The following is an 11,674-nucleotide window of genomic DNA, read 5'->3' on the forward strand; positions in this document are numbered from 1 at the left end:
ACCCATCACTTAAAAAGTTTCTCTAATCTGTAAAAAGAGAACTGGTAACAAAAATATTTATGTGAAAGACATGGTCCCAAGCATCTTCCTCAAATACTTACAATCCATAAAAATTTCCAGTAAGATTGTATTAGTATGATTATATCATTGATGAACAGATTTAGACTTAGTGAGGTTAAGTCACTTGAAAAGTACATTATTCCTTAGTCAATAACCCTGAATTTTAACCTAGCCAATTTAAAAATCCTAAACTATATAATAAAATATAAAATATTATCTACATGAAGTATTTAAGTATACCTGTTTTATCTATCTATCTATCTATCTATCTATCTATCTATCTATCTATCTATCTTTTTCTTCAGTTTTTGAGATAGGGTTTCTCTGTGTAGCCCTAGCATCCTGACATTTGCTCTGGAGACCAGGCTGACCTTGAACTCAGAGATCTGCCTATCTCTACCTTTCAACTGCTGAGATGAAAGGTATGCACAACCACCATCCTATTTTATTTTTTTAACAGATGGTTCTTGTGATAGTTAATCTTAATTGTCAACTTTATGGGACTTAGAATTACCATGGAAACAACCATCTGGGGTATGTCTGTGAGGAATTCTTTAGATTAGATTAATTGTGATGGGAAGATCCATACTAGATGTGGGTGGCATAATTCCATGGACTGGAGTCCTTAGCTAAATAAAAAAGGGGGAAAGAGCTAAATAGTAGAGTTCATCTTTTTTTTGTTTGTTTGGTTTGCTTCCTGACTGCAAATCAGTGTGACCAGGTGTCTCACGTTCCTGTTGCCATAACCTCTCTGTCACAATGAAGGGACACTGTGAATCAAAATAAATCCTACTTTAAGTTGCCTTTCCATGTGTTTTGCAGTGACACCTAGAGTAGCAAACACAATTCTCTTATTTCTAATTCTCTTATTTGCTTGCTCATGGAATCCTTGTTACACTGGGCAAGGTAAGCTCCTTAGGAAGGTTGCCTCTTCAGTACAGACAGATTAAAAATGGTTGGATTGTTTTGGAAAATGGTGGATGATGGAACTGAGGGGTGACTAGCATGGTAGTGAGGAGTACTGAGTGCATTAGGTTAGGTGTTTAGGAACGTGTAGATGTGTGATACAAAGTGTAGGGGCATCTAAAGATGTCCCTATCCTGATGCACAGAACCTGGAGAATTTAAGAGGGATTCTGAGATGACAGATGAACATAATAGACTGTCTGGATTCAACCTATTTACAAGGGTTCTCAAAAGGGAAGCAGAAAAAAACAGAATGATCATAGGACTGGATTCATCATTGCTACCTCTAGGGAGGAGAAAATGAAGAATAAGGGCGGGTTTTCAGTATCTTGAAAAGTTCAGAAAATAAATTCTCCTCTACAGTCTTCAGAAGGATCACAGCTCTGCCAGCCTCTTGACTTCAGTCCTGTAAGAACCATTTTGGACTTGTGAACTCTGTAACTGTAATACATTAATACATTAATATTGTTCAAACTGTTAAATTTGTGGTGATTTATTATAACAGCAAAGAAAAAGAATACAGGAGGAAACATTAGATTTGTCATATAAGTGACAAGAAGGACTCAGTTGTGGGTCAGAGCATTCCAGATAGATGGAACAAAAAATAGACCCCCCCCAAAAAAAGAGGTTAAAAGGGCTAGAGGGAGTTGTACAAAATTAATCTGGAGAGTAAGCAAGGGTCTATGACAACAGCTCTCAACCTGTGCGTCACGACCCCTTTGGGTATCCAATGACCCTTTTCAAGGGGCTTGCATATCAGATATTTATGCTACAATTCATAACAGTAGCAAAATTACAGTTATAAAGTAGCAACAAAATAACTTTATACTTGGGCTCACCACAACAAGAGGATCACAGCATTAGAACCACTGCTTTATGATGTAAAGCCTTGTTGTCTATGATAATAAGCTTGAGTCTTATTTTAAGCATGCTTGAAATACTATGAAAAGTTTTAAGTACATGGTTATCTGTGATGAATTGTTTGTGTGGGAGATTAGCTATAGAGAATAAAAGCAGTGCCAAGAAGACTTCCAAAAAGGAGGGATGATGCTTCTTGAAGCTTGAACTTGGAGAAAGCAACGGGCAAGCAGAAGTGTGGCCATGGGTGGCACAGACTTTGGATGTCGTGCCACAGGAATCACTGACAGGTTCACTATTAAAAGGGAAATTAAGACAATAAGGTAGAATAACCATGAACCTAATAAAGATAAAGTCTAAAACATTTTTTACTTGTTCATGCTACTTCTACATATGGATATCTCATTCTGTTCATTATTTTGTAATTTTTTCCCCCAGAGGACTCTTGAAATTGAAATAATACTTGAAATAATACTTCCAGCTCCTTCAAGCTCCTACAACCCAAGTCTTCTTATGTGCTTAGATAGGGCATCATGATTTACCTGGTTACATCTCTTTAAAATCTTTCTGCCTGGGATAGAAGTGATCCAAGACAGAACAGGACTGGGTTATAAATAGAAGTTAAGAGATCTTGGCAGAAGAGAGAAAAACAAAATAACAAAAAACCAAAACAAACAAACAAAAAAACCTAGAGTGTGGGGTTTGACAACCAAGTCAAGAACAATACTTTGGGAACATGGACATTCCAAGTCATCTGGTAGACACAACTCTCCTTTCTGATACAAAGTTATAGGTTAGGAGGCACTTTTTTTTTTTTTTTTTTTTTTTTTTTATACAGTTTGGAGGTCAAGAAGTCATAAGATCAAGTAGCCACAGCCGGGCAGTGGTGGCGCACGCCTTTAATCCCAGTACTTGGGAGGCAGAGGCAGGTGGATTTCTGAGTTCGAAGCCAGCCTGGTCTACACAGTGAGTTCCAGGACAGCCAGGGCTATACAGAGAAACCCTGTCTCGAAAAACTAAAAAAATAAATAAATAAAAATAAAAAGATCAAGTAGCCACATATTCAGTTTCTAATGAAGACTTGTGTAGATCTGAAAACATTAGAAATTCCTCACCTTGGGCACCAAACTAAACTAACTACATTAAAGATTCCTCTCATGACTTCAAATATCCTTCCCATGGATGCCAAATTGTAGTTGCTTTGAATAAGTTAATAATAAATGCAGAGTCATCAATATGAGCAATTAAGGAAACAAAGCGCTCTCTTATTTAGTGTTCTGTTGCTATGAGCAGAGGCCATGACCAAGGAAGGCAACTCTTATCAGAGAAAGCATTTAACTGTGGGCTCCCTTATACTTTCAGAGGCTTATTCTATTATCATCATGGCAGGAAGCATGGCAGTGGGGCTTGGTGCTGGAGAAGTCGTTGAGAGCTACATCCTGACCCACAGGCAGAAAGAGGAGACTGAGTCTGGCATGGAGTTTTGAAACCTCAAAGCCCACTTCAAGGACATACTTTCTTTAACAAGACCACACCTAAAGAGTCCATTCTTATAGCAATGAAACTGATTACTCTTACTTATCAGAGTGTCACTAGCAGGAGCCAGTCCACAGACATAAGGATGTAGTTCAATTAGTTGTTGAACGTTGCCCAAAGAGTGATGCTACACATGGATTTCCCACTGATTCTATCCCTTTCACTGTCTCTGGTCTCTCATCTTTGTGCCTTTCCTATTGCCTCTGCATTCTTCACCCTTGGTTATTCTTTACAACTGACATTTACAAAGAGTGATGACCTACTGCGCTCTCCATTTGCTTTGCCTACCTGGTTGTCTATCTCAAAAGAATTGGCCTTGGACCAGCTTCTTGATTCCCTAGCTAGATTCTGGAGTGTTGAGGCTATTATGGGAGTTTATCTTATATCCTCAATAAACGCTGGGCAGTATCTTGAAATGTCTGTATTCAAAGCAACAGCCATCTCTAGTTTGCTGACTCCATATCTTTACTGTGCTGGTTGAAAGAACTGGCTTTGCTCCCACACTGCCTTCTCCTAGCGTCTGATCCCCCAGTACCAAGCTTTGGTTCCTACTTCTGCATTCAGATCTGGTTTGCAGTTTCTTCCTATTCATTTCCTTGCTCTCTCCATGGATATTTGGTGCAGGCAAAGCTCTGGGAGAGAACTAGTTGATGTACTTAGTTCATGAGGTAGGATTTCCAAGCAGAAGTTCCTACTATGGTTGAACCAGATATAAGGACTAGAGTAGCTTTTCAGTCTGACTCCTTGGAGAGGAGGTGATCTTAGGGACAAGGAGTGGTGGACATCAAGATAGGAAAGCAGGAAAGCCCGATACAAAGATGGAAGTTGCATCAAGCCCGACCAAAGATGGATTGTGGGCATCAGAGCTGGGCTCCGCTGGATCCCCTAGAGTTGAGTCACACTGCTTCCCTCAAGTCAGGGATATTGGTATGCTTATGTCTTCTACTGTATCCTCTCCTTAGTTATGATGGCACAGACAAGATTAGTGTGGCTCCTGCCCAAGGGTGACATGTAAATTTGTGACATTTTCCATATTAAAAAAAAATCCATATTATGTTTGCATGCTATATGAAGGCTCTGAGCAGAATGCTCAAGGTTCCATAGCATGCGAGGTGGGTATGATCTCCCAGAACCATCCAGTGTAGTAGTAGCTGAAATCAAGGTGGGCTACCAGGCAAGACTGGAATCATCCATCTCCTACAGAGGCTTTCTGTCTCCCCTGCAGGTCCCAGGTTCTAGTCTTTCTCCGTACTTCATCTCACTAAACACTGTCCAAAGGGATGGGACTTAGTTAACTGGTGTGCCAGTCACAGAGTTTACTTTACATAGGTGGCAGGAGTGAGACAAGTCTGGTGGCATACTTTGGGTAATGTCTTAGGTCATGAGGTTAAAGGGGAAAAAAAAATCCCTGGTCCAGAGTGATGTCCTTAATGAAGGGCATTACACGGGTCTGGAGGGTGATTCTGTGGGTAAAAGGCTTTGTTTCACAACTAAGGCAAGTTGCATCCTGACTTCCAGAACCTGAAAGCTGGCTGTAGTTGTATCTGCAACCTCAATTCTGGTGGAACAGGATTCTGAGGGTTCACTGGCCAGCTAGTTTAGTCGCAACAGACAGCTCTAGGTTCAGTGAATACCCTGTCAGAAAACAAGATGGAGGGTAATAAAGAAGACATCTGACACTGACCTCTGACCTCCACACATGCATGCCTGGGTGAGCATAGCCACACCTACTGTACTCAGAAGAAAGTCATTCTCTTTCAACTGCAATCAAGCTAGAGTTGGTCCTTCCAGTGCAGCTAAGAATGCCAACTGATTGACCTCCTGGACACTGGATAAGTGATGTCTTGCTTTATGCTATTTGGCTTCTGTAATTACTAATAATTAATACCAGATAAATTTGGGCCATGATAAATGCTACGATAATCTATTTAGGGCAAAATACTGAGTACTGCATGAAACATTCAAAATTGGATTGTTTTTTCCTATTAAGACTCTGAAACTTCAAAGGCAGCCTGATCATTGTACATGGAAAAGAGTTTTTTTGGAGCATAGCCAACAAGACCTTGTCTTATTCAATTGTTTCTGAATTAACCTTACTTAATCATCTCTGACGCTGTTGCACTTGTGGCTCCCTGTAGCATGGATTGAGTGCTTCTTTTGCCAGACTGTCCCAAGCACGTTACAGGAGGTAAGACCTAGCAAACATAAACTGAAATGGGGTGGCTGTCCTTCCTGGACAACCGCTATTTCTGCTGGATTCTGAGTGATTTACTGAGATCCCAGAGTTCCAGACAGCGTTCAGAGGAAAGCCTTAACTAAATATGTCAGCAAAGGAACTTAAAGACTAAATCCCAGAGTCCAGAATCCCTCTGCACACGGAGAAAACGAGTCTATGGGAGAGGCTGACTTTTGGAGGGTCCACTATGAATTAGAAGCGGGTCAAGGCAAGCAAAAGCCCCGAGCAAGGAAAATCCAGGACGCCCTTGGCCAGCTCATGCTTAAAGAGAAACACACAGACCTCCACCTTTTTTTCTTTCTACTCCTGGGTCCCAAATCAGAGGTTTTGCTGATGAAATCAATAGGCAGAGACAGAATTTAAAATGGTCTTCCTACCAGGAAATGAGCATATTGGGCTTTGGGGATAAGGCAGATTGCATGAAAGTTGCCCCCACTTGTGAACAAGTCTCTCCCACCCCCTTTCACTCCAGATTCAGTCAAATTTATTTCTCCCTGGGGTCCCTTTAGTCTTTGCTTAATGAGACTGGTGGTTACCGAGGGTGTGATTGACATTCAGTTATGCACAGCTTGTATTCATCTTCCTGAGAAAGGACATTGCACAAGAAAGGATTGCCAAGGGCAACCGTGGTGGCATTTCTGAGAGAGCGGTGGCATTCCCCACAGTGAGAGGAAACTGGCGGATGGAGGGTGGTGGAGGCAGGAGGCAGGACTCCCAGAGGAATTATAATGTTCCTACCCTGCCAAACCTTAGGTTCTTGTTTTGTAACCATCCCGGGTTCTGGTTTGCAGGATACCTGAGCCAAGTTTAGTTCGGAGGGAAATTTGTGGGGAGTAAAACTCGCTGGGTCGCAAGTGAGTTAGAACATCTCAATTGCCTTCAGGGGCCAAACAACACTCTCACTGCCAGCTTTAGACACCCAAACGGATTCGTCATTGAGTCCACGGCTGAGAAACCCAGGTCTTTGACTTGCCCGTAGTAAGGGCCCGAACAATGCGTTTAAAGGCTCAGCATACAGTAACTTGGACTACAACTTGCTGAGCGTGTGGCCTGGCCAAGGCGGGGTGGCTGGCAAGTTGGATGGAGTCAGTCCTCATGCCTGCGACCAGAAGCAAAGAAAATGTATGCTCCCAACGCTCTAGTCTGTGTATTGCTCGGGGATACAGTGGGCAAAGAAGCTGTTGTTCCGTGTCGTTGGCTCTCTTGGTGGCTCCGGCTAAGTTCCAGCCATGCTTTCCTCCCTAATTCAGTGCTCCCTCTTTGTCCAAACCCCACATTTTCTCCCAGAAAAGAAAGGCCTTGTAGCTATGCATATGGCAGGATTCGCATAGTTTGTTTGGGATAGGTTTCATTTTTTTAACCAAGCTGGATCGTTCTTCAGCTTCAAACTTTAAACAGAGTCACAGTTTTACAGAACAACCCTCCAAATTAGAAAGGAAACCTCACGTTTTGGTTGAGGTCTAATTGACATTAAAAATAAACGCTACTTTTTTTTTTTTTTTAAAGCATGCAGTTTAATGTGCTTTGACGTGTGTATCCACTACTTGATTGTGGTGAAATCATCACTGCCTAATGAACACATTCATCACTTCCTCCACGAATTTCCCTCTTGCTCCTTTGCAGTCAACCTTGTCCCTCTTTCCTGACCCAGCCTATGTGCTCCCAATACCCCCAGGCAATGTGTATCAGTTTCTCCTCATGTTACTTTTCATTTTCTAGCAGCCTATATAAGTAGAATTATAGAGTACGTATTCTTTCTTTAGTCTGGCCTACACCAATGAGCTTTATAAGTTTGTTGCTTTCCAAGAATTGGCCCTCTTAGTTGAAGCTGCTGTAAGGCGTTGCTGTAGAGTTGCACTTAGCACTCCTTACTGTTGTGTTACTATCTAGAGATTTGGAGATACAGACGTCTTATGTTCCTGTAACAGTGATCTCTATCTTCTCCATTATTTCTCCAGTTTTTCTGGATAGAGGGTCATCAGTATTACTGACTTTTTCAAGTCCCAAAGCTCTTAATTGACCTTTCTTCTGATCTTTATATTTTCTTTGGTTTCCTTTTCTTTTCTTCTTTCTTTCTTTCTTTCTTTTCTTTTCTTTCTTTCTTTCTTTCTTTCTTTCTTTCTTTCTTTCTTTCCTTCCTTCCTTCCTTCCTTCCTTCCTTGTTCCTTCCTTCCTTCCTTCCTTTCTTTCCTTCTTTCTTTCTTCCTTCAGTTTCTTAAGATGGAAACTGAAGTCATTGACTTGAGGATTTTCTGCTTTCTGCTGGAAGTAACTACTGATGCATGTCAGGAGAAAAATGGCTCATTTCCTACTCTGTGACCCTAAAGGGGTGGGTGTTTGTTTCCATCTGTGAGTAAGCAACTGATGCTGGAGGAGACATAGGCTGTGTGTGCTCTGAACCAATCCAGTCTGGACCCTTTCTACCTAGTGATGATGTCAGATCCCACTAGCTAAGGGCTTAGTCCCAGGACTGGCCCCACTTCAGATGCCAGTTTCAAGCTTGAGTTTCTCACCCACCAGCTGCAAATTAGGGTTCCCTGACATTCTTGAACTAGATTAACTTGTCTGAGTGGATCACACGACTCAAGGAAACACATTTGCTAGTTTATTATGGAGTGTTGTGAGGAATACTGAGGAAGAGGTGCATAGGGTGAAGTAAGGAGGAGGAGAAGGGAGAAGGAGGGTGATGCTTCTGCGCTCTCCGGACACCACCCCTCCCACACACACTAGGGACCTCTCCATTTTCAATTATGCAGAAGCTCTCTGCATCCTTCTTAGTTTCCCTCTGAGACTCAGTGTGAAGACTTCATTGCGCAGGTGATGATCTAGGGTGCATAGTGAAGCCTGCAAAGGCCTGTCTGCTTCTTGGCCTCTGTGTCACTTTATTCCATCCAGGATAGAAGTAAGGGCCCTGTGGGTGGAGGAGGGTCTAAGACTTACTCTCAGGCAAGGATAGACTGGAGATTATTTTTAAAAATTTACTTGGTGTTCATTTTTATTTTTATTTTATTTATCCTCATACGTATTTGTGCTTTGCCTACATGTATTTTTGTGTACCACTTGCGTGTCTGGCATATACAGAGGCCAGAAAAGGATACTGGATTCTCTGGAACTATTGTTACAGATGGCTGTTAGCTGCCGTGTGGGTGCTGGGTACAGAATTCAGGTTCTTTAGAAACCAACCAATGCTCTTAAGTACTAAGCAGTCTCTCCAGCCCCTCAGAGATTTTCTTTATGGCCAACTCCAATACAGAAAGGTGTGTGTGTGTGTGTGTGTGTGTGTGTGTGTGTGTTTGTGTGTGTGTGTTTGTGTGTATGTGTGAGTGTATACACATGCCTGCCTGCTTGTCTGTCTGTGTGTATTTGTATCAGAGTTTCTATGACTTGCCTTGGAGAAGAGAAATTTTAGTTTCTCTGATCTGTCTTGGGGGAGGGAATTATATTCTAGGAGCCACAGACAAAACAGATTTTTTTTCTTGAGAGGTAGTCATTGAAACCTGCAAATTTAATTATTATCAATTTAGAAAAATTTCTCTTTAAGTTCTATCAGTCTTTTAAATATATTCTAAATGTTTTCTCATAAGCTATTTACATTTCAGAACTGTCATGTCTTCTTGAATAACTAGCACTTAATAATGTGATGGCTCCTTCTTTCTTCCTTTCTCTCTTTCTTCCTTCCTTCCTTCCTTCCTTCCTTTCTTTCTTTCTTCCTCTTTTCCTTTCTTCCTTTCTTTCTTTCTTTCTTTCTTTCTTTCTTTCTTTCTTTCTTTCTTTCTTTTTTTCATCAGTCCCTCCTTTTTATTAACTCATATACAACTACTCACCTTGTGATTTCTTGAAGCAGTAAGTCAGACAACACTTGCCACAGTAATATCTGTCAGAGTGGCTAGCCATGAAAACTCCAGCCCTGCATTCATCAGAAGGACACTCTCTACTCAGGCAATTAATTTTCACCCACCTTACAGTCTTTGAGCACAGCCAACTTAACCCATTCTCTTATGCTTACTCTTGGGAGTGATGTAAGACTTCTTCTTCCTTTCCTTAGCACCATAGAGAAGTCTCAACACAGATGAGGGGGTGGACTCCTTTTGAATGTGTAGTCAGACAAAGTACAGCCATCTCCCAGCTGCCTACTAGCAAAGATCAGCCTCTCCTGGTCAGGAGGAATTCCTTCCTCATCCTGGATCTTGGATTTTACATTTTCTCTAGTGCCCAAGGGTTCAACCTTGAACATGATGCTATTCCCCATAACAGTCTTCACAAAAATCTCCTTCTTGGTGGCAGCTCCATCACAGATGGCAGATCAGAAAGTGACGTCTCTTTTTTATCCAGTATTCCTTATTCTAATATCTACCTGTCCTGAACAACATTAAAGTATCACACCAGCTTTGTTTTGACTCTTAACAGGGTATATTTTCTCCCATCTATGTCAATTTCTTGTTGATTACATAACAATTTATCACAAATCTCCATCCTTTCAGATAAAATCTGGTGTGCAAATTATGTTTTAAATTATATAATTTAATATTTTGGAGGTTTGGAGATCCGAAGTCCATAGTCATACTGGACTGAAGTCAGCGTTGATTGCTTCTAGAAAGCTCTGGAAAAAGATGCATTTCATTGTTTTGTTTTTTGTTTTGTTTTGTTTTTAGCTTCTAGAGATCTTGCCTAGGGTCTCTTCTTCCCTATGGCTGATGTGGAAAGATATCAATGATTGGCAAACCTTGCATAAGCATCAGGTGGAGCTTCTCTATTAGACTTACTAAGGTATCTGGGGATATTTAATGAGGATGCAATAAAACAAGATAGTAATAGTAGCTATAGTGGTTTGACTGAAAATGGCCCCATAGACTCATAGGGAGTGACCTTAAGAGGTATGCCACTGGGGAATGGGTTTTGAGATTTCAGAAGCTTAAATCAGGCCTTGTGTGATACCCTCTTCCTGCTGCCTGCAGATCTAGATGCAGAAATCTCAGCTTCTTCTCTAGCATCATGTCTGTCTGCATGTTGCCATACTTCCATCTATGATTATAATGGACAAAATATCTGAGCTGTAAGCCAGCCCCAATAAAATGCTTTCCTTTATAAGAGTTACTATGCTGGTTTCTCAGAAAATTGCAAATAGTTCTACCTGAAGACACAACTATACCACTGATGCCCAAAAGATGCCCAACCATAATACCCAAGGACACATGCTCCACCATGTTCATAGCAGCCTTATTTATAATAGCCAGAAACTGGAAACAACTCAGATGTCCATTAACTGAAGAATGGATACAGAAAATGTGGTTCATTTATACAATGGAATGCTATTCAGCTATTAAAAACAAGGACATAATGAATTTTGCAGACAAGTGGATGGAACTAGAAAAATATCATCCTGAGTGCGGTAACTCAGACACCAAATGGCATGCATGGTATGTACTCACTGATTAGTGGCTATTAGCCAAAAAGTGCAGTATACCTAGGTCACAACCTACAGACCATAGAAAGTGTAACAAATAGAAAGGTCCAAGTGATGATGTTTTAATTCCACTTAGAAGGGGGAGGGAAATAATCAGGGGAGGCAGAGGGTGGGAGAGGGAAGGGGGATGGGAAAAGGGGAATAGGATCAAGTGTGTATGTGGGGGGGGGGGCTTGGACAGGACAGAAGTGCAGAGGGCCAAGAAAAATAATGGAGATAATCAGCATTGGGGGGGGGGTTGGAAGTGGGGCACTCTAGAAAGTACCAGAGACCCAGGAGGTAAGAGACTCTAAGGACTCAATTGAGATGACCTTAGTCACCCCAACATTGGGGAGAGGGAACTCAAAGAGCCAACCTCCAGTAGACAGACAGGGCCTTAAGCAGAGAGTCAAGATTACTAACCCACAGACAAAATTTCTAACCCAGAACTGTTCCTGTCTAAAAGAACTGCAGGGACAAAAATAGAAGAGACTGAAGGAAGGTAGTCCAATGACTGGCCCAACTTCAGATCCATCTCATGGAGGAACACAAGGCCTGACACTATTACTGATGCTA

General features: G+C 41.5%; 1 pseudogene; it reads right to left on the minus strand.

The window, feature by feature from the left end:
* Positions 1-9,471: 9,471 nt before the first annotated feature.
* Positions 9,472-10,859, minus strand: LOC116083842 (annotated as a pseudogene).
* Positions 10,860-11,674: the final 815 nt, after the last annotated feature.

Source organism: Mastomys coucha, unplaced genomic scaffold, assembly GCF_008632895.1.
Source record: "Mastomys coucha isolate ucsf_1 unplaced genomic scaffold, UCSF_Mcou_1 pScaffold8, whole genome shotgun sequence".
Lineage (NCBI taxonomy): Eukaryota > Metazoa > Chordata > Mammalia > Rodentia > Muridae > Mastomys > Mastomys coucha.